This window comes from Cervus canadensis, chromosome 15 (assembly GCF_019320065.1).
Source record: "Cervus canadensis isolate Bull #8, Minnesota chromosome 15, ASM1932006v1, whole genome shotgun sequence".
Lineage (NCBI taxonomy): Eukaryota > Metazoa > Chordata > Mammalia > Artiodactyla > Cervidae > Cervus > Cervus canadensis.
In genome coordinates this window covers 11,986,522-11,997,413 of record NC_057400.1, presented here as the reverse complement: position 1 = coordinate 11,997,413, position 10,892 = coordinate 11,986,522, and the positions used below count along the sequence as shown (strand labels likewise).

The 10,892-nt window shown below is 35.9% G+C and overlaps 1 pseudogene; it reads right to left on the bottom strand.

Annotated features, from left to right (window-relative positions):
* Positions 1 to 6,254: 6,254 nt before the first annotated feature.
* LOC122454102 lies at positions 6,255 to 6,417 on the bottom strand (annotated as a pseudogene).
* Between the last annotated feature and the right edge of the window lie 4,475 nt (positions 6,418 to 10,892).

Below are 10,892 nucleotides of genomic sequence, written 5' to 3'. Positions count from 1 at the left end.
AGCCTAGATCAGATTTCAACTTTTGAAAGGAGGAGAAACTACGGACCAAAAACATTCCATGAAAGGCTAGCACATAGACTTTGAGAAGCACAGGGTGGGATTAGAAGCCAAACCTCAGGCTTTGTCTCACTACTTCATACTGGGTTTCTTCATACCTTACAGTATGCCTCACTTACTCTCATCGCTGGAGCTTTCTGGGTCATTTAAAGTTCTATATATGCATCTACCTGCACGCTCAGTCCTGTCCGACCTTTTGTGACCCCATGGACTGTCGCCCACCGGGCTCCTCTGTTCATGGGATTTTCCAAGCAAGAGTACTGGAGTGGCTTTGCCATTTCCTACTCAGGAGACTCTTCCCTCCTATTCCAGGGGCTCTTTCTGGCCCAGGGATTGAAACTGAGTCTCCTGCATGTCCTGCATTGGCAGATGGATTCTTTACAACTGCACCACTTGGAAATAAATTTAAATTTATATTAAGCATTGATAACCTTTCCAAAGTAATTTCATTGTTGTTATTAACTTTTTCTGTTCCTCTCTATCCTCCTATTGAACCCTACCCTACTGCAATTCCTAAAGCCTGGTCTTTTTTTAAAAAATAGCTTCCTCATATAAGCAAATCATAGTGAATTTTTATGTTACATGTCAAACTTCCTTTTGAATCTGTCTGAAGCCTCTGAGGAGTAAATCCCAGGGCAGGAGATCCTGTATCATGCATCTAATTAACCTTTGATTATCTTCCTGACTGCCTCGCAGTTCAATACTTGCTTGATTTTTATTATCCATCTAATTAGTAGGGTTTAAGTGTTTTTTTATGTCAGATTTTATTATATCAGTTTGCTTACACAATTTCAGGATACCGGGGAGTACCAATATGTTTGTAATCCTTAAGTGCTATATATATCTACTTGCTATTTGTTTGATTTTTCTTTCCATAAAAAGTGCTTTGACCAGTTTTTCCCACTAGAGTGTATAAGTAGTCTATGAAATGCCATAATGATGGCAAAAGCCTTTCTATTAATTGTGCATAAATTATCAGCACAGCTAGTCAAGACTAATCAATCGTGTCTCTGTCTAATAAGCCTGCAGAGTGACAGACTTGATATGCTGAAACAAAGGAGATAGTGAAAAAACCCTCAAAATACTTCACTTTAGGGCAAACTAATGAATATGTACATATTTGTGGATCAGGTTCTACAGCCATGGGAATATAATTTGTTACTGAAATCTATGGATTATGTGCAAACCTTATCCCCTACCACTGATCTTTTCATTATTATTATTATTTTTACATGCCAGTTTTATTTCCAAATGAACAGTAAACTTGCTTTCAGTCATATAATTTGCATGTTCATTTGTTAGTGTTCTTAGTCAATGAACTTTGTAATTACTGAAAATTAATATGAATGTAATTTAAGTTTGTCCTTATAAAACAGTGTGGTTTTCTCTAACATTACCTGTGACTTTAGTTTCCCTTGTGGTCTCAGGTGGCTGAGTGGTGAAGAATCTGCCTGCCAATGCAGGAAACACAGATTCAACCCCTGGCTTTGGAAGGTCTCCTGGAGAAGGCGATGACAAACTACTCCAGTATTATTGCCTGTGAAATCCCATGGACAGATGAGCCTGGCAGGCTACAGTCCATGGGGTTGAAAAAGAGTTGGACACGACCTAGTGACCAAACAACAACAACAATAGTTTCCCTTAGCTTCCCCAAGATCTTATGGTCTTTGTCTCTTTCCCCTTGGATTTAAAATAGAGTGAGCAGTTTGACTTATTTCTAGCACTCTCTCTTTATATATATATATCCTTCTGAGATATAAAAGATCTACTGATTAGCACAGAGCTCAATTTATCAGTAATAGTCAAATGTTCAGTGGCAATTGCCTTATATATGGAAACAGACATATGGTACATATAGAATGAGAGCCATGGAGGCATGCTATCTGATGCGCAGCAAAGGAATCAAAAGTATTGGGTTTCATTCTCTATCTTTGATTTACTCTTTAGCCTTGGGCTCATCATTCTTCTAAAACTTACTCTTAGTGTCTTATTCTTTCCATCGAGGTACAAAGATAACTGTACTTGTAAGCTGAGGAAAAGGAAAGTATGCTATTCATTTCTTTGGATGGAAATTACTTACAAAATTCAAAGGATTCCTCTGAAATGTAACCCATCCCACATTTATTGGGCATCTTCCATGTTCTAAAGGGCTTCCCTGATAGCTCAGTTGATGAAGAATCCACCTGCAATTCAGGAGACCCAGTTCAATTCCTGGGTAGGGAAAATCTGCTGGAGAAGGGTAGGCTACCCACTCCAGTATTCTTGGGCTCCCCTGGTAAAGAATTCGCCTGCAATATGGGAGACCTGGGTGTGATCCCTGGGTTGGGAAGATCCCCTGGAGAAGAGAAAGGCTACCCACTTCAATATTCTGGCCTGGAGAATTCCATGGACTGTATAGTCCATGGGGTCACAAAGTCAGACATAACTGAGGGACTTTCACTTTTTCCATGTTCTAAAGATTGTGCTGAGCACCAGGGATACAAAGATAAGTTCGATGTTCCATTGCTGCTCATTAGGTGACAGGAGGTGAAAGAGAGATCTGGATTCAAATTTGTTTGAGAGATTGTCTGGAATCTCATCTTAAATCCAAATGAATTACACTAGAAGGATAATTGTATGTCTACAAATGGGACTTCCCTGGTGGATCAGTGGTAAAGAATCCATCTGCCAATGCAGGAGGCGTGGGTTCAATCCTCAGATTGAGAAGATCCCCTAGAGAAGGAAAAGGCAACCCCTCTAGTATTCTTGCCTGGGAAATCCCATGGGCAAAGGAACCTGGTAGGCTGCAGTCCATGGGTTCACAAGAGTCAGACATGACATTGTGACTGAAAAAAGACATGACTTTGTGACAAAAAAGTAACAGTGATGTCTACTAATACATTGAAGAAGGACAGCGAATAAATAATAATAAGTTTATTTTGGTAGATGGGATTATTGTTTGCAACTTATTACATTCTGTTGTGGGAGAACTACACACTAATTGCCTCTTCCACGTGACTTTGTTGTGCCTCCCATTGAAGTCAGCAGAGCATGCATGCCTTCTCCATTGACTGGTTTTGGTGAGGTGACTTGCTTTGCCCAACGGAATATGGACAGAAGAGTCATTTTGCCAGTTCTAGACTGAGGCTTGAAGGGTCATGGGAAGTTACTGCCAGCTTGTTTGGATTTTCTGCTCTTTGCTAAGAAAAGACCTTGTTCCCAAGTGACTGTTTCTCATCAGTCTATGCCAACAACAAAGCAACGTGGACCAGACTTAACTCCATCAAAGCCTGGATTCCAGTCCCACCAGCTGATTCCAGTCTAGACCAGCTTAATTTCACATACACCTATGAACAGAAAATAAATGTTGATGTAAGCCTTGGAGACTTAGGGTTCATTTGTTATAAGCATTATCACGATTAAGCAAAGAACTGGCTAATAAAACACGTTTTTGTAAGCTTTAATTAAATTGTTGATTGAGGAAATAGTCATCAATGAATGATAAGGCTATTAAATGAAAGACAGATGGGAAACAGTGTTTGCATGGTATCAGATTATGACTCTACAGATTTCTTGCTGAGGACAAGAGAACAAACAACTTCAGTGAAGAGATCAAGTTTCCACTACTTTAAGGCAATTTGTCACAAATTATGGGATAACTAGACACCATAATGCATCATATCAGGTGACACCTAAACTCCTCAGCATGGCCTAAGTGTTTTTGCCAAAGTGATTAACTTGAATCTAGTAAATCACTATATGCAACTTTCCTTTATCAGGAAATACACAATAGAGAGGTAGAAGTTGGACAGCATAGGGAAAATTCAGCACATTACTTTCTACAGGACAAACGACTAGTCTGTCCAACAAACCAATGTTGCAAAAAGAAAAAGTGAGAAAGCAGCAGAAAAAACCAAATGCAGTGTGTGGTTCTAGTGTGTATCCTGGTTTGAAAAACTGAGTTATGAAAAATACTCGAAGACAATTGACAAAATTTAAATATAGCCTGGCTACTATAGCTTACTCAGAAGTTCATATTAATATTGTTTAATTTAATAATAGTATTGTAGTTAGAAAAAGTCTCAACTTTCCAAGATATATACTGAATTGCTTAAGGGTTTATAGCTTATATGCGATTAATTGACTTGAAATTACTTTAAAAAAGGTGTTAAAATTTACATTTACAAAATTTAAATGCCTATTAAATTTGAGGGAAAAAGATAAAGATGTCTATTCTTTATCTAAAGATGATCTATTCTTTTAAAATTTCCATATATTTGAGATTTTTTTAATGGCTAGTGCTATTTTGTGTGCAATTTTTTTTAATTGAAGGATAATTGCTTTACAGAATTTTGTTGTTTTCTGTCAAACCTCAACATGAATCAGCCACAGGTATACATATATCCCCTCCCTTTTGGACCTCCCTCCCATCTAAAATGACAATACACTTAAGACCCAGTGTAAAAGCATTTAAGATGTCATTTTCTATGCAATCTGGTTCTAAATTTAGTGTTTTTAGCGTTCTCTAATTTATTTTATCTGCTTACTGCCTATATCCAAAATAGGTCAGTAAACTACGTGAAGATCAGTACCACATTTCACACTTGTTTTCACTTAGTCAAAGCACTTTGTGGCTATTTGCATAAATAGACGTTAGCCATTTCATTAAAGATGATATAAAGAACTTTCTTTTCATTATTGCCTATTACATTAGTGACTGTGCATTGCCCTCCTTTGTCCTTATCAGGGGAAACATAGTCTATGGTTGTGTAGCTTCCTGCCCTAGGATTTAGTTAATTAAATCAGTGTGAACAGTGAACTGCCGATGAAGCCAGTTAACCAGATTGTTAGAGCTAGCTAGAAAACTGCAGCTCTTTGATGTTGCTCTAAGTGTCAGGTGACACAGAGAGCATGGGAACAGATGATGTATTTAAACATCAAATGGGGCTGCTCAGTTTCTCTCCCAAGGTCTCTATCATGGGTCAAGTATGTTTTGAAAGCAGAAATATGACATCAATATTTCTGTAATAAAAGTCTCCATCACATTAATATCAATTGATTAGTTGTTCCACTTTAAAAAATCCTCTAAATTATCCCATACTTGCCATGTAATTGGCAAGATACTGGAATTGATTGACAGGTATTGTATATACCTCAAGCATCATTTTTTAAAGGAAACACATTGTAATTTCAATGCAATGATACTATAAATATTCAACCATCAATGTCAAGTATGCAAGTTTCTCTCTTAGTACTTATAACAACATAGAGCTCTAAAAAGGGAGATATTCTTGAAAAAGATGAAAAGTGGTGGTTATATTCTCTTTCAAAATAATAGTAATGAAAATGATGGTGCAAGCCTTCATTTTGAGCCAGCCATGTCCCAGAGAACACATGAGATTTTCTAGGCGTATTATTTATACTTTTCTCATTAAAACCCTTCCAGATCAATAAACCATTTCCCTTTTCTTTTCTATAGTTGAGAAAACTAAAGTTGAATAGAAAATGATTTCTGAAAGGTCATCAGATATATAATATAAAGCTTAGTCAGACAGAACCTGACCTCAGGTTTCCTTGAATCTAAACAAGTATGTTTCCCCCACTGCTCTAGATAGTCTCTTTAAAAAGGATTTTTAAAAAAGTAATGGTAAGGGAGGATTTTGACCAGAAGTCTTGTATGTTTGCAATATTATTATTTTAGCTAACAATAGTTATGATGGGGATTAAAGCATAACAAAAAACAAACAAAAATAAATTATATCAACTGAAGCTTCACATGAAAGACTAAATTTTGTACTGTTTCTGTTGCATTAGGTATATCTAGCTCCGGTGAAATATAACTAGTATAAAATAAGGTGGATTATTGAACAAATTCTCTGATAATTCAAGCCAAAAATAGTACTCTGTATACATGAGATAAAGAGAGTGGGATTATTTTTCTAACTGTCTGCATCATTTTTAAAGTATAGATTCAAGCTTGGAAGCTCAGACTTGGGCAATATCAGGAATCACTGATACTGATTAGAAAGAATATAACAAAGAAGCAATGGATCTGAAAAATGGAGGGAAAAGAGTGTTGTGGAATGTTGGCAGGTATTTATTGGTTATCAATATAACTGGCTGAATGGTTTAGATGTTGTAGATAGGAATGAGATAAGAACCTTATGGGAATTGTGAACAGTATGGATTGTGATAAATAACGTGAAAGATTTCAGAATATATGTTTATCCACATGTGGATAATGAAAGCAAATTTGAAGAAAACTAGAAGAAATTAAAATCTCTTGTTGCAGTTTAGAAACAGTTGAAAACATGCAAGTATAGTTAACAATAAGCATGCTAATGTTTACACTTGATCTTAGCCAAAAGGCCGAGAAGCGATGCATGCTAATGTTTAATACAAGCTGAAATGTATTTTAAAGAATCAGGAAATAGTGTGATTTTCAAATAGCTAAATAAAACTGCAAACACCAGAATATTCTTACCATTTTTTTCAAACAACAAAATATTTAAAGAATTTGCCTATAGAAAATAAGAATTCTATTTTTTCTCTCCAACTCCAACGTTATATCCTGAATGAATTGACCTTACAAAGAATTGCTTTCATCAGGTTACTCATGAGTTTTTTTAAAGTAGCTTTTAAAAAAATGATATTAACATCAGGTCTATGGCCGCCAGTTAAGACAATGCTCCAGTATGCTTGTCAATATATGATTCTTTTAAACCCCATGCAAATACATTTTCTTCAGTTTCTAATTGTAGTTCCTCTGCATGGAGCTCAGACTAAAGAATCTTGGGGTGGGGGATCATGCAGACAGCCATGTGGGGACCCAGCCCCTTCTACCAGCAGACCAACACCAGCCCCATGCTCCACTGGGTCACATTGCCAATCACATGGGGAGTCTAGTCCACCCTCCAGAGGGCCTGCAGCCACTGAATCGGGCACAGCCTTTCAGCCAAATGATCCAGAGGCCAGTGATGCCTACCAGCATGTCCTCAGTAGTTAGCTCAGTCACAACACCAGGGCATATACAACCCACATTGGGGAACCCTAGATCACATGGCTCTGGTCACAAGAGAGGTGTATGCTGCTGGGTACTACACGGCATTTCCTACATAAGGGTTCTTCACAAAGATCAGGAAACTCACCTACCTAACACATAGAGATAAAACAGAGAATCAGGCCAAATGAGGTGACAGAAGAATATGTTCTAGGTAAAAGGAGAAGACAACCTCTGAAAAAGAAGTAAGTGAAGTGGAGATAAGCAATTTATCTGATAAAGAGTTCAAAGTAATGATCATAAAGATGTTAAATGAACTTGGGAAAAGAACTGGATAAACACAGTGACAATTTCAACAAAGTCTGAAAATAAAAAAGTAAAAACCAAATAGAGTTAGAGAATATAATAACTGAAATTTAAAAAAATAAGAAATTCACAGTAGGTTACATGATACAGAGATGAGTGAACTGGAAGACAGAATAATGGAAATCACTCAAACTAAACAGAAAAAAAAAAACAAAAACAAACAAACAAACAAACAAAAAAAAACGAGGATAGTTTAAAAGCCCTCTGGGATAACATCAGATATACTAACATTCACTTTACCAAGGTACAAGGAGAAGAGAGAGTGAAAAGGGCCAATACATTATTTGGAGGAACAATACCTGGAAACTTTTGATACCTGAGAAAGGAAACAGACATCCAGGCCCAGGAATCACAGAGTTCTAAATGAGATTGGCTCAAAGAGGTCCACACCAAGACACATTACAGTTGGAATGGCAAAAATTATTGATAAGAAGAGAATCTTAAAGGCAGCAGAGGAAAAGCAACTACTCACATGCAAGGAGATTCCCATAAGGCTATCAGCTGACTTTTGAGCAGAAACATTTTAGACAAGTAGGCAGTGGCATGATATATTTAAAATGATGAAAGGTAAAAAGAAATCTTACAGCAGGAGTAGTCTACCCAGCAGGATTCTCATTTAGACTTGAAAAAGAGGTAAGTAGTTTTTGACTAGCAAAAGCTAACATAGTTCAGTATCACTAAACTGGCTTTATAACATAAAGTAGAAAAGACCCAACTATAAATATATATGAAGCTAATACAGGAGCACCTAATACATAAAACAAATATTTAAAAGTATAAAGGGAGAAATTGACAGAAATATGAAAATAGTAGGATACTTTAACACCCCATTTACATTAATGGATGGATCAACCAGACAGAAAATCAATAAGTGAACACTGGCTGTAAATGACACACAAGATAAATTGGAATTTTATATACATATTATATATGTGTGTGTGTGTGTGTGTGTGTGTGTGTGTTCTGTGTTGGGTTACTCAGTCATGTCTGACTCTCTGTAACCCCATGGACTGCAGCCTGACAGGCTCCTCTGTCCGTGGAATTTTCCAGGTAAGAATACTAGAGTGTGTTGCCGTTTCCTACTCCAGGGGATCTTCCCAACACAGGAATCAAATCTATGTCTCTTGCATTTTCGGCACTGGCAGGCAGATTCTTTACTACTAGCACCACCTGGGAAGCCATGTATATATGCATACATAGATGTATACATCTATATATACACACATATAAATGTAAAACATTATGTATGTATATAACATTTCATCCAAAATAACAGAATTCACATTCCTTTCAAGTGCACATGGAACATCCTCCAGAATACATCACATGCTTTACCATATAACAAATCCTAGTAAATTTAAGAAGATTGAAATCATATCAAGCACTTATTTTTCTATCCACAGCAGTTTGAAACTAGAAATCAACTACAAGACAAAAATGTCAAAAAACACAAACACAGGGAGTGTAAATACCATGCTACTGTACATAACCTATGGGTCGTATAAAAAATAAAAATAGAGAATCTTTGAGACAAATGAAAAGGGAAGCACAACTATCTGAAAATCTATGGGACACTGCAAAATTTGTTTTAAGAGGGAAATTTATAACCTTGCAAGCATATCTCAGAAAATAAGAAAAATCTCAAACAATTAACCTGACAAAAAAGGAAGCAGAAAAAAGAACAAATAAAACCCCAAATTAGTAGAAGGGAAAAGAAATACAGATCAGAGTGAAAATAAATAAAATAGAGACTAAAATTGCAATTAAAAATATCAAGAAACTAAGAGTTGATTCTTTGAAAATATAAATGAAATTAATGAATCTTTAATCTCACTCATCAGAAAAAAAAAAGAAAAGAGAGACATAGAGAGGGCCCAAATAAATAAAACCAGAAATGAAAGAGAAGTTATAACTGACACCATGGAAATACAAAGGGTCATAGGGCTATTTACCAATTATTTTAAAATGTCCTATTTTCTAAGTTCAAGTTGGGACTCCTATAATATTTTATATATAATTGTATATTTTATTTACACACACACCACACACACACATACAATGTTATACAGTAAACCTTGTTGTTCTTCTATTTTATACATAGTAGTATGTATCTATTAATCCAAAACTCCTAGGTTTATTTCCCTCCCCTTTCCCCTTTGGTAGCCAAGTTTGTTTTCTATGTCTGTGAGTCTCTTTCTGTTTCTACGATATCGTATTAAGTTTAGATGTCAATGCACTTATTTTTCTTTTAGACTGTGACATTTCTGTGGCAGAAATTATGTTTTGATAATTTTTCTTCCTCAGTTCTCAGCTGATACTTAAGAAACTATGTTATGTAAATGGACAAGTCATCAACAACTGTTTATATGAAAAATCTTGAAAGTAAAGATAGAAGATATAACCTCTGCCTTCAAAGATTTTTCAACACACTGGAAGAAAAGCAGCATTTATTCTCAGAAAGGCAAAATAATTGGTTGTGTGCCAAAGAGCAGGACTTTCCTCCTATATTTACGGGAGTCAGGAAGGAAGGAGGCCTTCACCTTGGAGGACGATTTGAGAATCAGCCAGAGTAAGAAATAAGGAAGAAACTCGAGACAAGGAAAATAAAGGAACACAATGGACTTCAGTATGTCATTTTCAGGGAATAACAGAATTAGCATGTAGGAAGATGAGAGTTATGGTTGCTGTTAGGATGATGCTATAGGTTGTTAATTATGGTCTTATTTAAAATCTTCATTTTCCTCTTCAGAACATTAATGTAACTGATCATCATGGAGTGACATTATGAGTTTAAACAGTGGAGTCTAGTATTTAATTAGAGGTAAAAATAAACTATTATAGTGTATTAAAAAAAACAAACAACAAAAAACAATATGCCAGCCACCACCAAAATCAACTGAAAAATCCCTTTCCAAATGAGAGCAAAACCCATTTTTTCCTACAGTATCGATTTAGTTCTATGTCTTTGTTTTAATGAGCATATTGAGGAGGTTTCAAAGGAAAATACTAGGGCAATTAATAAGCAACTTGAAAATTTTAGATTTTGTCCCTGCCCCTCTCATCTACTGCAAAAACTTCTTGTGTCTATTCTTACAATGGACTCTCCATCACAGCTAAACAATGACTTGCTACCTTGGTGGCTTATACATGACCTCTTCATTCTTCTGTCTCTATATATCAATGTATATTTTAGAAGCTCTGGACTTGACAATAACTACACGATGTTCCCCAAATTTGGTAGAATTGGTAAAATGAAAATATAATATCTCTACCAAGAGAGTATCAGTGACTGAGTTTTATTTTCAATTTTAAGTCATTATTAAGGTCCCACATAAAGTCAGGCCAAAATATGGAAACAGAGAAGAAACCCTGTGGGGTTCTAAGAAAAGAGAGATAAACCTGGTTGCAACTGTCATCTGATGTGTTCTCCAATGAGAATGAAACCAACGGAAATATGATTTAAAATGAAATAAGAATCAGCACAGGATTC